The following is a 15,638-nucleotide window of genomic DNA, read 5'->3' as shown; positions in this document are numbered from 1 at the left end:
AATTAATGAAAAATTTAAAGAAACTCATTGATAATAATACAATAACAGTGGTGGACTTAGAAAACACCCCACTTAGAAAAATAGACAGATTATCTAAGCAGAAATCAACAAGGAAACAATGGCTTTGAATGACACACTGGACCAGATCAACTGAACAGATATATTCAGAACATTTCATTCTAAAGTCTCAGAATATACATTCTTCTCAAGTGCACATGAAGCATTCTCCAGAATAGATCACATACTGGGTCATAAATCTGTCCTCCACAAGCACAAAAAGATCAAGATTGTACCATGCATATTTTCAGACTGTGCTATGAAACTGGGAGTCAACCACAAGAAAAAAATTGAAAATATCTCAAATTCCTGGAGGTTAAAGAACATCCCACTAAAGAATGAATGTGTTAACCAAGAAATTAAAGAATTTAAAAAATACATGGAGACAAATGAAAATGAAAGCATGATAATGCAAAACTTTTGTGATGCAGCAAAGGTGGTCCTAAGAAGGAAGAACATTGCAGTACAGACCTACCTCAAGAAGCAAGAAAAGTTTCAAATGCACAATCTAATCTTATACTTAAAGGAGCTCTAAAAGGAATAGTAAATAAAGCCTAAAGCCAGCAAAAGGGAAATAATTAAGATTAGAACAGAAATAAATAATATGGAAACAAACAAACAAACAAACACCCAGTAGAATGAATTAACGAAACTAGGAGCTGATTTTTCAAAAGAGTTAATAAAATTGACAAACCCCTAGCCAGACTTTTTGATAAGAGATCACAACAAATACCACAGAAATACAATTATAAGAAAATATTATAGAAAACTATATGCCAACAAATTGGACAATCTGGAAGAAATGCATATATTCCTAAAACATACAAACTACAAAACTGAAACAGGAAGAAACAAAAAATTTGAACAGACCAATAACCAACAAAGAAACTTGATCAGTCATCAAAAATTTCCCAACAAACAAAAATCCAGAGCCAGATGGCTTCCCAGAGGAATTCTACCAGACATTTAAAGAAGGGTTAATACTTAGTCTTCTCAAACTCTTCCCAAAAATAGAAATGGAAGGAAAACATCCAGACTCATTCTATGAAGCCAGCATGACCTTGATTCCAAAACCAGACAAAGACCCCACTTAGAAGGAGATTACAGACCAATGTCCCTGATGAACAGGGATGTAAAAATTCTCAAAAAAATACTAGCAAATTGAATTCAACAGTACATTAAAAGAATCATTCACCACAATCAAGTGGGAATTATTCTTGGATTGCAGGAGTGGTTCAATATTCACAAATCAATCAACATAATACACTGTATTAATAAAAGACAGGATAAGAATTATATGGTCCTCTCAATAGTGGTGGGAAAAGCATTTGACAAAATAGGACATCCATTCTTGATAAAAACCCTCAACAAAACAGAGATAGAGGGAACATACCTCTACATCATAAAGGCCATATATGGAAAAACCCAAGCTAATATCATCCTCAATGGGGAAAAACTTAGAGCTTTTCTTCTACAGTCAGGAATACAACAGGGATGTCCACTTATAGTATTATTATTTAACATAGTACTAGAAGTCCTAGCCTCAACAATCAGGTAACAAAAAGAAATAAAATGCATCCAAATTGGCAAAGAAGAATTCAAACTTTCATTATTTGTAGACAACATGATACTCAAAGTAGAAAATACAAAAGGCTCCACAAAAAAATTGCTAGAACTCACATGTGAATTTAGCAAAGTCTTGGGATATAAAATCAATGTGCATTTCTATACACTAATAATGAAGCAGCATAAAAAGAAATCAAATAAATGATCCCATTTGCAATTGCACCAAAAACAATAAGATACCTAGGAACAAATATAACTACAGAAATAACAGATATATACTCTGAAAACTATACAGCATTGATGAAAGAAATTGAAGAAGACACAAAGAATATTCCATGGTCATGGATTGGAAGAACAAATATTGTTAAAATGTCTATGCTACCCAATGCAATCTACACATTTAATGTAATCCCCATCAAAATACCACCAGCATTTTTCAAAAAGCTGGAACAAACAATCCTAAAATTTGTATGGAATCACAAAAAAAAAAAAAAAACCTGAATAGCCAAAGCAATTCTGAAAAAGAAAAACAAAATTGGAGGCATCAACGATTCTGGATTTCAAGCTATATTACAGAGCTATAATCATCAACACAGTATGGTACTGGAGAAAAACAGACACATAGATCAATGGAACCGAATAGATAACCCAGAAATGGAGCCACAACTGTATGGTCAACAAATCTTCAACAAAGCAAGAAAAAATATATAATGGAAAAAAAGACAGTCTCTTCAACAAATGGTGTTGAGAAAACTGGACGCCGACATCCAGAAGAATGAAACTGGACCACTTTCTTATACCATACACAAAAATAAAATAAAGATGGATGAAAGACCTAAATTTGAGACAGGAAACCATCAAAATCCTATGGGAGAACACAGGCAGTAACTTCTCTGACCTCAGCCATATTAGATATACTAGATACATCGCCACCAGCAAGGAAAACAAAAGCAAAAATGAATTGTCAGGACTTCATCAAGGTAAAAAGCTTTTGAACAGCAAAGGAAATGACCAACAAAACTAAAAGGCAGTCTACAGAATGGGAGAAGATATTTGTAAATGACATAGGTGATAAAGGGTTAGTATCCAAAATCTACAAAGAACTTATTAAACTCAACACCCAAAAAACAAATAACCCAGTTAAGAAATGGGCAGAAGACATAAATAGATGTTTTTCCACAGAAGACATCCAGATGGTTAACGGACACATGAAAAGGTAATCAACATCCCTCATCATCAGGGAAATATAAATCAAAACCACAATGAGATACCATCTCACACCTCTCAGGATGGTTACTATCCAAAAAAACAAGAAATAATAAATGTTGGCAAGGATATGGAGAAAGGGTATTCCTCTTGCTCTGTTGGTAGGAATGCAAACTGGTGCAGGCACTCTGGAGAACAGTATGGAGGTTCTTCAAAATGTTAAATATAAAAATACCTACAACCCAGCAATTGCACTACTAGGTATTTAACCAAAGGATACAAAAATACAGATTTGAACGGATGGATACATGCACCCTGATGTTTATGTTTATAGCAGCATTATTAATAACAGGCAAACTATAGAGAACCTAACTGTTCATTGATTGATGAATGGATAAAGAAAAAGTGGTATACACACACACACACACACACACACACACACACACAATGGAACATTACTCAGCCATAAAAAAAGTGAAATAAGTCAATCAGAGAAAGACAAATACCAGTTGAACTCACTCATTTAGGAAAGAAAACAGTTGAACATATGGGAAGGGAGAAAAGAAAAAAAGGAGAGAGGGAAACAAGCCATAGGAGACTCTTGACAATAGAAAACAAACTGGGTTGACAGAGGGAAGAGGGTGGGGATGGACTAGATGAGTGATGGCTATTAAGGAAGACACTTGTTATGATGAGCACTGGGTGTTATATGTAAGTGAAGAATCACTATATTCTACTTTAGAAATCAATATTGCACTGTAGGTTAACTACCTAAAATTTAAATTAAAAAAAAAAGACATGTTGTTTACATAGAAATCCCTAAGGAATATATATGAAATGATCACGTGAATTGAAAATCTTAAGGAAATTAAAATACAGCTACCAGACGCTGGACATTGGGGAGGGTATGTGCTATGGTGAGTGCTGTGAAGTGTGTAAACCTGGCGATTCACAGACCTGTACCCCTGGGGATAAAAATACATTATATGTTTATTTAAAAAATAAATAAATAAATTTTAAAAATACAGCTACTAGAACTCATAATTTAATTTAGCAAGACCACAGGATACAAGGCAATATACCCTCTATCAAACTTAAGAATTTTTGTTCTTTGAAAGACAAAATTAAGAAAATAAAATGTCAAGCCATGGATTTGGAGAAAATGTTTGCAGACTTATCTCTGACAAAGACTTGTAAATGGAATATATAAAGAAAATATTTTTATTGAAGTATAATTAACATACAGTGTTATATTATCTTCAGATGTACAATTTAATAAGTCAACAATTCAGTGTTCACCAAGAAAAGTATATTCTTGATCTTCTTTATCTATTTCACCCATCTTTCCGCCTATGTCCCCTCTGGCAACCACCAGCTTGTTATGCGGACTTAGGAGTCTGTTTTTTTGTTTGTCTCTTTTTGCTTTAAGAGAAATAAACTGAAAGGAATCTATTCAAAGCTGCCCTCTCTCCGCCTCAAGCCAAGCTTACAGACAAAACTCACAGGTGTCTGCACTTAGACCTAACTCTGTTTTTCTAGGTCACAGTGTCCTCCATCTCAGACAGTGGACCCCAACTACAAAACATATTCTTGCGGACCCCAACTACAAAACATTATTTTCTAGCCTGACCACTTCTTTTCTAGCCTGACCAGACAGAGCCCCTGGAAAAACTTGCCACCTCCTGCTCTATCTCACCAAGGGTTGACCCCTTCCATACCCCCTCCCTGCATGCACATAGCTGCAACACTCTCACATCCTTCAAAGCCCCTTTAAAGGCCCAGCCTGACAGAAACTCAGGGCCAACATCTCTCTTGATGTCTGACCCCTCTCCTCCCTTGGAGAGTGAATAAACTCTATTCTGTTTGTTGTTCTATTCTTCATGCAATTCTTTGCTGCCCAAGTCACCAGCCACCCTATCATAAACTAATTAAAAATTGGCAAACTATTTTAATAGATACTTCAGCCAAGAAGATACATGAAAAGCTAATGGATACATACAGACACCACCACTAGGCCTCCAGGAAATATAAATTAACAGCATAATATTAAATTATTACACACACATTAGAATGGCTAAAATTTAAGACTGGTGAAACTTAGCATTGACAAAGATGAAGGAAATAGTGAGATTGAAAAATGATAAAATCTCATTGGATGGATAAAACTTTGGTAGTTCTTTGTGAAGTTAAATGTACATTTACTATATAATTCAGCAATCCCATTCCTAGGTATTTACCCAAGAGAAATAAATACATAAATCCACAAAAGATTTACATGTGAATTAAGACTGCATTATTCACAGCTGCATTATTCATAATATCCAAACATTTGAAATAACCTCCATGTCCATCAACTGGTGAATAGATTTTTTTTTTTTTTAAAGATTTTATTTTATTCATTTGACAGAGAGAGATCACAAGTAGGCAGAGAGGCAGGCAGAGAGAGAGAGAGGAGGAAGCAGGCTCCTCGCTGAGCAGAGAGCCCGATGCGGGACTCGATCCCAGGACCCTGAGATCATGACCTGAGCCGAAGGCAGCGGCTTAACCCACTGAGCCACCCAGGCGCCCCTGGTGAATAGATTTTTAAAAATAGAATAAATCTGTGCTATTGACATCTACTTGACAATAATAAGGAATGAACCACTAATATATAGGATAATATGAAGTGAATCTTAAAAACATTCTGATTTAAAAGCACATATCCGTTTGGAAGGAATAGTATAGGAGGCAAAAATATAATATCAGAAATTATATAGGTTTATTACTTGTTACCTGAGGCTGTGACTTTAGGGATGAGACAAAGAGGAATGATGTTACTTACGGTATGATGGTAATATTCTATATTTTGATTAGAGTCATTGGTTATTATATGGTTGTATACAACTGTATCTCTAAAAATATTGTAATTTATTTTATAATTTGTTTTATGTAGGTTATGCCTCCATAAAGATGAGTGAAAAAAGCAGTCAAGAAGATGAAAACATAATAATGAAGAGATAAAAATTATTAGTGACTTGATACAGTAAATAAGCAAAGACAATATAATTTGTTCCTTAAAGAAGAAAACAAAAATGATTAAATATAAATGATATTCAAAACTACAATCAAAGAAAGCTTTTCCTTAAATAAAAAGATATGAATCTAAATACTTAAATGACTCATTTAAGTGATAACTGAGTTGCCTACACTAGCATATCTTTTCTTTTTTTTTTTTTAAGACTATTTATTTATTTATTTATTTGACAGAGAGAGATCACAAGTAGGCAGAGAGACAGGCAGAGGGAGAAGGGAAAGCAGGCTCCCTGCTGAGCAGAGAGTCTGATGCGGGGCTCAATGCCAGTACCCTGAGATCATGACCTGAGCCAAAGGCAGCAGCTTAACCCACTGAGCCACCCAGGTGCCCCTACACTAGGATATCTTAATAAAGCTACTAAAACTATCATTCAATTTTAAAGGCTATAGAAAAATAGTTTCATCACTAAGTATTCAGATAACATTTCATTCATTCATGCATCTTTTCAAATAAATCTAGTAGAAGACTAGCCTTATCCAATCAAAATATGGCTGGGGATACTTAGGCAAAAAAAACTAATGGTGACTACTGAATATTTTCAATTATACAACTAAGAATATAAAGTGGAAAAAAGCATGGAAGATTAACATGTATGTGTTCTGTGTTCTGATAGGTAGAAATAACATCTAAAAATGGGAAGAGAAAAGAGAGATAAATGAAAATAGATAAATCTCATGAATTGTTCCATAAGTAATACATGGGAGTAAAAGGATCTTATTTATTTATTAGATTTATTTATTTATTTTAAAGAGAGAGAGTGGGAGCAAGGGCAGAGGGAAAGAATCTTCAAGCAGACTCTACACTGAGTGGAGCCCAACATGGGGATTGATCTCACAACTCATGAGATCATGACCTGAGCCAAAACCAAGAGCTGGATGCTTACCCACCTGAGTCACCCATGCTCCTCTCAAAGGGTCTTATTTAAAGTTGATTTTAAAATGGCAGAATCCAAATTTTAAAAGGGTATACCCTTTATATTATAGAACTTGTTCGATTAAACATAACCATGAGAAAAATACATATATATAGTAAATAGTGTAAATTATGTATATATATATATATATATATGTATATATATATGTATATATATATGTATATATATTCCTAAATAGCAAAAGAAAACAAGGAAAACAGGCCACATAGAGAAGAGATCTAGAAAATAAAAAATAATATGTACTAAAACAACATAAATGGTAGGAAATAATTGATATCAAAATTATTTTAGGGGCGCCTGGGTGGCTCAGTGGGTTAAGCCTCCGCCTTTGGCTCAGGTCATGATCCCAGGGTCTTGGGATCGAGTCCCACAATGGGCTCTCTGCTCGGCAGGGAGCCTGCTTCCTCCTCTCTCCCTCTCTCTCTGCCTACTTGTGATCTCTCTCTGTCAAATAAATAAATAAAATCTTTAAAAAAATTATTTTATTTATATAATTGGTAAAAGGACAACTCCTAATTTTAAAAAGAGCATTTGAGATTGGCTCATAAGATAAAACTGACATTTGACTAATTAAAAGACATATCTAAATCAAAATAATTTAGAAAAGGAAAAATTATAAACAAACATATACAACAGAAATGCAGGATATAAGTAGGTGTTACCATCCTGATATAAAAAAATGAATGCAGCCCAAAATACATTAAATTAGAAAAGGGGTACTTTATAATGCTAAAGGCCACATTCACAATGAAAATATAACAAAAATATTTATGTGTTAAATAATGTAGGAAATACCTCAAAAAGCAGAAATTCCCGGAAAGACAAGAGGTACATGGTAAAACAGTACTACTAGTACTAGAATTCTTCAACACGTAACTCAATGAGGTTAAGTTCAAACAGCTAAGAATATAAAAGATTTAAAACAACATAATAACTGTATGTTAAATTTATACACTAATAATAGTAAATATTCTCCTGGAATTTCCATAGTACATCTTCAAAACTAGCCAGATATCAAGTCACAAAGTAAACTCAATACATTTCATAAAAAGAACTAAAACCAACATTCTCTTGTCATAATAAAACAAAATGTAAAGTCCCTTCAACCTGGACTTTTATTTTCCTCCTGAGCTTGAGTCATATTTTCCTGCTTCTTTGTATGTTTTATAATTTTTTATCCAGTCAGACATTGTACATTTTATCTTATTGGATGCTATATATTTATATTCCAATGAATATTCTTAAGCTTTATTCTCAGATGCAGTTAAGTTAGTTGGCATCATTTTGATCCTTTTTCATCTTGCCTTTAAGGTTTAAAAAACAGAGTAAGAACAGCATCTAGGGATAATTTTTCCCACTTCAGAGTCAAAACCCTTCTGAGCACTCTACTCAAGGCTTTGTGAATTATGAAGTTTCTGGCTCTGGCTTTTGGGAACAGAACCTATTTCTGACTCTGTGACCCCCAGAGATTATTGTTTCTAATTTTCTTTCTGTTATTTCTTCCAAAGCCTCAGGTAGTTCCCTCACATACCTGTGATTATCAATATTCTACCAGAGGGAGACTTCATGCAGATCTCTGGAACTTTAATCTTAATCTTTTTATAGCTCTTTCTTCTCCAACAATCTGTCCTGAGAATCCAGCTGCCTCACGCTCCCTGATTCTCAGTTCCATCTTATCAATACAAGGAAACTGTTGGGCTATAGATGAATTCTTCTGCCAATGTGCTGTGGCCTCAAAACTCTCTCTAGGAACTAAGCTAGAGCAATCATAAGGCTCCCTGTGCTCATTTACTCTCTCTCAGTGTCACTACCTTCCATTCCCTGAAGTCCAATACCTTGAATACCATCATTTCATGTATTTCATTGATTTTTAAAACCATTTCAGGTGGGGGAGGGGCAAATCCACTGTCATGAAAGTACTTTTAAAATAATTTTAATTTATAAAATGTGACTGTTTTATATATTCAAATATTAAAATGAATTTTAAAAAGATTAGGGGAAAAAAGCCAAGATTTAAAATTAAATGCACATAGAGATAATGAGAACAACTATACAAAATGATAACCACAGAAGCTTCTAAATGTGATCATATATGGTATATTTCACAAAAACAAGGTTTGCCAGCTAAATATTTATTAAGTGCAGGGAAAAAGATAACTAGGCTTTTTAACTGTGACACAGACTTGTCACATCCTTTGTGTAGGCTGAAGACGCTAGATGACCCTGAAGCAGAAATGGGGATTAAGTAGAAAGAAGCAACATTTTTACCTGTTTAGATGATATGGCCCAGGTGAACTTGATAAGAGATTTAAAAGGGAAAAACATGTTGGTGAAAAAAGCAGACTGGTGGGATTTCATCAACCTGTTAAAGAGGATACTTACCATAGATGCTGAGAATCACTAGGATTGACACCCTAAACCACCCTGCTGACACCATGACACACTTACTTGAATTTTCCCATAATACACAAATGAAATATTTTCAGATCATGGAGGTTTGCAAACATTGGGTGAATATATCAGACACTGTGAAAAAGGTGCAAAACCACCTTCATCATGCCTATTGTCCCCAGCACATCCACCAACTAGACCATGACCCTCAACAACCACGTGAGCACTGTCCACTGCCAGGCTCCTACCTCAACCAGTGCCACTATTTCCTAAACCAGGCCTGAAGTCTCCTAAATTACCAATCTACTCTACCAGTCCTCAGAGACATCCAGGGCTGCAGTGGCCAGCAGAACATGTCCCTGTACATAGTAACAGCCCAGAACAGGCCTGACTCCTAGCAAGCTCTCATCCTGTGTCCACCCAGATTCTTACGATTCCAAGTGTTTCCCTCTATGCATGCTGGCAATTTCATATGAATGAAGAATACAGCTACCATTGTCACTCAAGCCCCAGGAGCTCAGTGTCTTCAGATCCAATGAGGCCTAGTTGCCCAGGAGGCCTGGCCAAGCAGGACCCAGAAAATCTTGTGGGTGTGACCCATGTGTTAGGTAGTAGCCAACCAACACTAACTCCTCCCAGAAGAGTAAGCACCAGTCCTCAGTGAGACCTGTCTCCACCTGTGAGTTCTCTCCTTCTTTCAGGCTTTTGGCTCCCCTCAGTGGTCCAAGAATAACAAGGAGATCACACCTCCCTGCTGCACACCCTGGAGCACAGCAGCCCAGCCTACATCTCCTCCATCACATGTAGGTGGAGTGATAGGGCCTCCAGCACCACCAGGAAACAGCAGTGTCAAACAATTGTCATTCCTGAAGACCCCAGCCCCCAGGTCAGTGTCATCATGGTTAGCAGTGACAGGGACGCAGGAACAAGGAGGAGGAATATGCCCTCGACAGGTAAGGCCATACCACCTTCAGACTTCCAGGAAGGAATAGGATGGGACATGTGCTATGTGCTGCCAGTTCACATTAGAGAGAGAGTTATCCAGGGATCTGGGCCACTTTCCATCACCAGACATGACAATTTGTCTCCCCTGGTTTCTACATTTTGTTAGGTCCTAGAGTCCTAAAGCAGTTTCAAGGGAAAGTCCTGAAGATTTACCATAATTGTTCAAACTCAAAATATTTTGAATCACTTTGGTCTTAAACATAGTTATAGGCACTCTGCACCTGGGAGATTTGATACAGTAAAAGTTGGGTTCACAATACCAGTGTATTTCAACCCCTGTAGGGTTAAAAATCCTTGCCCTGGTCTAATAAATTTATTCTCAGTTGGTCAGGATATTTCTCTAACATCTCCTTGGCTCTCTCAGAATTTGAAGTAATTTTCCAACTTATAAGAAATTTGCCTGTGTCTGACCTAATAGAGTGTCACTAAATCTCTAGAACCAGATGGCATTTCTTAGAACTTTCAGAGGAATGCCAAAGCAAAATTATTATTCCAGACCCCTAGTATGTGTCACTATCAGTTGTCCCAGCAAATGGATAATCAGCAACTCAAATGTGTGAGGACTCCTGAACATGATAGGGCACACTGAGAGTGAGAAATTAAAGGGGAGAGATAGAATGACAAACATTCACAATGTGTTTTCTTTTTTTTTCCACAATGTGCTTTCATTTACACTATTTCATGTATCATTTGACAGGATATGCAAAGCAAGTAGTTCTAGTGCCATTTGGTAGACAAGGAAACTGAGGTCCAGAAAAAGTAAGTGATTCTCCCAAATTGATAAAGGTTCTAAGTAGAAGAACTGGGATTCAGATCTCCTGCTACTGAAGAAATGGTGATCTTAATTATTGACAAAAACAACTGATTCCTCTTCAGTTATTAATTTAACAAATATAAGTTCTATCCTGCCCCTCATCTGGTCATTACCATGCCCACACCCTTGGTTGCATCCACTGTATGCAAGGCATCAGGTCAAGGCTGTGGGATGTTGACAGTATGTTCACAGAGCCATCACAGTGCTACAGTTCTAACAGCAAAAAAGGCAGAAGACAGCTCTTCTAATTCTTTGAGAAGAATTTTTGAAGTAAGGAGGCAAGACCCAGAAGCCTACTTTTTCTCAGTGAGTTCCTTTTGAGCAAGGGGGCTCATGCCTAATCTGTGGGCATAATTAGTCTAAAGAAAGAAGACAAACCAAACATATTTTCTGGGTCACCCAAGATTAAGTAGTAGAACCAGTCTTTTTTTTATTTTTTATTTTATTTTTTAAATTTAATTCCAGTATAGTTAATATACAGTGTTATGTTAGTTTCAGTTGTACAATATAGGTATATAATTCAGGTGTACAACAGATTCAGCAGTTCCGTATTTCACCAGTGTTCTTCACGACATCATCTATTTCACGCATCTCCTCACCCCCAACCCCTCTGGTAACCATCAGTTTCTTCTCCGTAGTTAAAAGTCTGTTTCTTAGCTTATCTCTCCTCTCTTTTTTTCCTTTCCTCATTTGCTTTATTTCTTAAATTCCATCTATGAGTGAAATCATATGTGTTTGTCTTTCTCTGACTGACTTATTTCACTTAACATTATACTCTTAGTTCTATCCATGCCATTGCAAATGGCAAGATTTCATTCTTAACATTTTGCCCAAATAATATTTCATTGTATATGTATAGCACATCTTCTTTATTTATCCATCTATAGAAGACCACTTGGGCAATATCCATAATTTGGTAATTGCAAATAATAATGCTATAAACAGAGGGATACATGTATCCCTTTGAATTAGGTTGTTTTTTTTTTTTTTTTTTGTAGTTTTTAGTTAAAAATCCAGTAGTGTAATTACTGGATCTATGGTAGTTTTATTTTTAACTTTTTGAGGAACATCCATACTGTTTTCCAAACTGCACCAGTTTGCTTTCCTACCAATGATGCATGAGGGTTTCTTTCCCTCTACATCCTCACCAATACTAGTTGTTTCTTGTGTTTTGGATTTTAGCCATTCTGACAGGTGTGAGGTGATATCTCATTGTAGTTTTGATTTACATTTTCCTGATGATGAGTAATGTTGAGCTTCTTTTCATAGGTCTATTGGCCAAATATCTGCTCCTGTCTTCTGCTCATTTTTAATCAGATTATTTGTTTGTTGGGTGTTAAGTTGTATCAGTTCTTTTTTTCAAAGACTTTGTTTATTTATTTGTATCAGTTCTTTTTTTTAAAGACTTTATTTATTTATTTGACAGACAGAGATCCCAAGTAGGCAGAGAGGCACAGAGAGAGAGAGAGGAGGAAGCAGGCTCTCCACTGAGCAGAGAGCCCAATGCGAGGCTCGATCCCAGGATCATGACCTGAGCTGAAGGCAGAGGCTTTAAGCCACTGAGCCACCCAGGTGCCCCAGTATCAGTTCTTTACATATTTTGGATTCTAACCCTTTATCAGGTATGTCTTTTGCAAATATGTTCTCCCATTCAGTAGGTTGTCTTTTAGTTTTGTTGTTTCCTTCACTGTGTAAAAGCTTCTTATTTTGATGTAGTTCCAATAGTTTGTCTTTGCTTTTCTTTCCTGTGCCTCAGGAGACACATATTTAAAAAGTTGTTATGGCTGATGTTAGAGACATTTCTGTTCGCACTCTCTTCTAGGATTTTTATGGTTTCATGTCTAACATTGAAGCCTTTAATCCATTTTGAATTTATTTTTGTGTATGGTATAAGAAAATGGTACAGCTTCATTCTTTTGCATGTAGCCTTCGAGTTTTCCCAACACTATTTGTTGAAGGGACTGTTTCTCATTGGATATTCTTTCTTGGTTTGTTGAAGATTAATTTACCATACAATTGTGGGTATATTTCTGGGTTTTCTATTCTGTCCCATTGATCTATGGGCCTATTTTTGTGCCAGTACCAAACTGTTTTGATCACTGTAGCTTCATAATGTACCTTGAAGTCTAGAACTGTGATGCCTCTAACTTTCTTTTCTTTTTCAAGGTTGCTTTGGCTGTTCAAATACTTTTGTGGCTCCATTAAAAATGTTGGGATTGTTTGTTCTATCTCTGTGAAAAAGGCTGCTGGTATTTTAATAGGGACTGCATTAAATGTGTAGATAGCTTTGGGTAGTACAGACATGTGAACAATATATTTTCTTCTGGTTCAGAAGCATGGAACATCTTTCTATTTCTTTGTGTTGTCTTTGATGTATTTCATCAATGTTTTATAGTTTTCAGTGTGCAAGTCTTTTTTTCTTTGGTTAGATTTATTCCTAAGTATATAATTATTTTGATGCAATTGTAAATGGGATTGTTTTCTTAATTTCTATTTCTGCTGCTTTATTATTAATGTCTAGAAATGAGTCAGCAATCAATGTGCAAAACTTATTTTAAATATTTATAAATGATTTTGATTAGAGGAGCATTCGACCATCTATAAGTGCTGAATAATCCATCTTTCCTCCTTGAAATTACCTGGACAAATTAAAAAAAAAACTGATAACCACAAAAAAATAATAATAATACATCTGTCAACTTTTAAAAAGTATTCTCTGTAAACTCATAAAAGGATATATTCTAAGCACCAAAATAACTAAAGAAATCCAGGGGAAATTCCAGGGAAGATTGCAGAATAGGAGGAGCCTGGGCTCACCTTGTCCCACAGATACAACTAGATAACCCCCACATCAGTGTAAATAAACTAGAAAAAAAATGCAGACTACCAGAGCAGATGCTACACAGTAAGTGTAGAGGAGAGGCTGCATTGAGGAGGGAAGGAAAGGTAAAGATATGGATGGGAATCCAATGGATACACAGAACTGCCTGTGAGAGGGAGGAATGAGGCAGTCAGAGAGACAGGAGAGGAGCAGACCCATGCAAGACACCCCAGGCATGAGGGACTCACATTGTGAAGATGAATCCCCAAAATATTTGGCTTTGAAAACCAGAAGGGTCTGGCTTCAAGAGATCTTAGAATAAGTGGGGCTTAACCCCAGAAACCTTAGAAATCAGTGTACTCTACTTGGGAGAGCTAGAGAGCAATAGGAAACAAAGTCCCCACCCCTAAAGAGATAGCACAAGAAACAGCCCCACTGAGATACAGCATCACAGCAACAGTTTGAAAAATGCCAGGGGTTTACAGGAAGGAGATTTATTTACTAATCTCAGAGGTTCTGCTGGAGGGTCAGGGATCTTTAGGAGAACTCTCCAAGAGCATAGGAGCTGGTGGACACCATTTCCCTCACTGATCTCCTAGCCTAGATATAGGGACATCTGTTGTGACCAGTGCGGTGGGAACACCTTCCACCTAGTTTGTTAAGAGTGTACGTTACCTTCATGCATTTATGTGCATCCACATCCTCCAACCCCATCAGCCTGGGCAGTTTTCCCAAGTGGCTGCAGGTCCCCTCCTGTAGTGGACCAGCATGGGCCTGCTGGCACTGCGTACCCTGACTGAATTCTCAGGCAAACCCCAATCCACAAACACACGCTTGGGAGAAGTCATCCAAAGCTGTGTCACAAACCTGGTAGTATGCAAGCAGCCCCAACAGGGGCCATCCACACCAAAATGAGTCCTGCCTAGGGAGAGGGGAAGATAACTACACAAACCAGTCTGAATATAGCCCCAACAGTGGGTTGGGGTGGACATTTGGTTGGATTTGTGCCAGTCTTACCCACCAGTGAAATCTTCTCAGGGGACAGCATAAGAAGAGTGCCCTGAAATTTGGTGTTACCACAGCTCTGGCAAATGCCTAGTCTGACTCAATCCAATGAGGCTCTAGACTGACCTATTAACAACACAGGGATCAAATCCTGCCCACAACTGGCAAAGAGAGCCATTGAAGATGACTGAACTGAAGGCAAACACAGCTCAGCCACAAAAATACATGCAACACACATAGGAGACAGCACTTAAGTGCCAGTTTCTGATGAACAAGGGACATTGTGTTGCAGAGACTTTAGGGCCTCTTCTTCATAGGGTCACTGCTTTCAACATTAGGAGACATAGCTGATTTACCTAACACATAAAAACAGATATAGTTAGACAAAATAAAGAGACAGAGCAATATATCTCAAATGAAAGAACGGGGCAAAATCAGACCAAGAGACATAAGCAAAAGGGTCATAAATAATATGACTGACAGAAAATTCAAAGTAATGGTAATAAAGATAATCACTGGACTTGAGAGAAGAATAGAGGACCTTAGTGAGATCCTCAACAAAGAGTTAAAAAAGAATCAGTCTGAGAGGAACAACTCAATAAATGAAGTTAAAAATATGCTAAAGGGAATAAATAGTAGACTAGAGGAAATTGAAGAATGGATCAGTAACCTGAACAAGAGTTAATGGAGAGCAATCAATCTGAATACAAGAGAGAAAAAAGAGTAATAAAAAATGAAAATAGATTAAGGAAACTCAGCAACAATA

General features: G+C 36.6%; 1 long non-coding RNA gene across 1 annotated transcript; it reads left to right on the top strand.

Annotated features, from left to right (window-relative positions):
* The first annotated feature begins 521 nt into the window (after positions 1–521).
* Positions 522–14,686, top strand: LOC116583569. Its single transcript, XR_004282787.1, has 3 exons — positions 522–600; positions 6,143–6,145; positions 14,676–14,686. It is a non-coding gene; the product is annotated as an uncharacterized LOC116583569 (long non-coding RNA).
* The last annotated feature ends 952 nt before the right edge of the window (positions 14,687–15,638 follow it).

Source organism: Mustela erminea, chromosome X (genome assembly GCF_009829155.1).
Source record: "Mustela erminea isolate mMusErm1 chromosome X, mMusErm1.Pri, whole genome shotgun sequence".
Taxonomy (NCBI): domain Eukaryota; kingdom Metazoa; phylum Chordata; class Mammalia; order Carnivora; family Mustelidae; genus Mustela; species Mustela erminea.
This window is presented reverse-complemented; position numbering and strand designations above follow the sequence as displayed.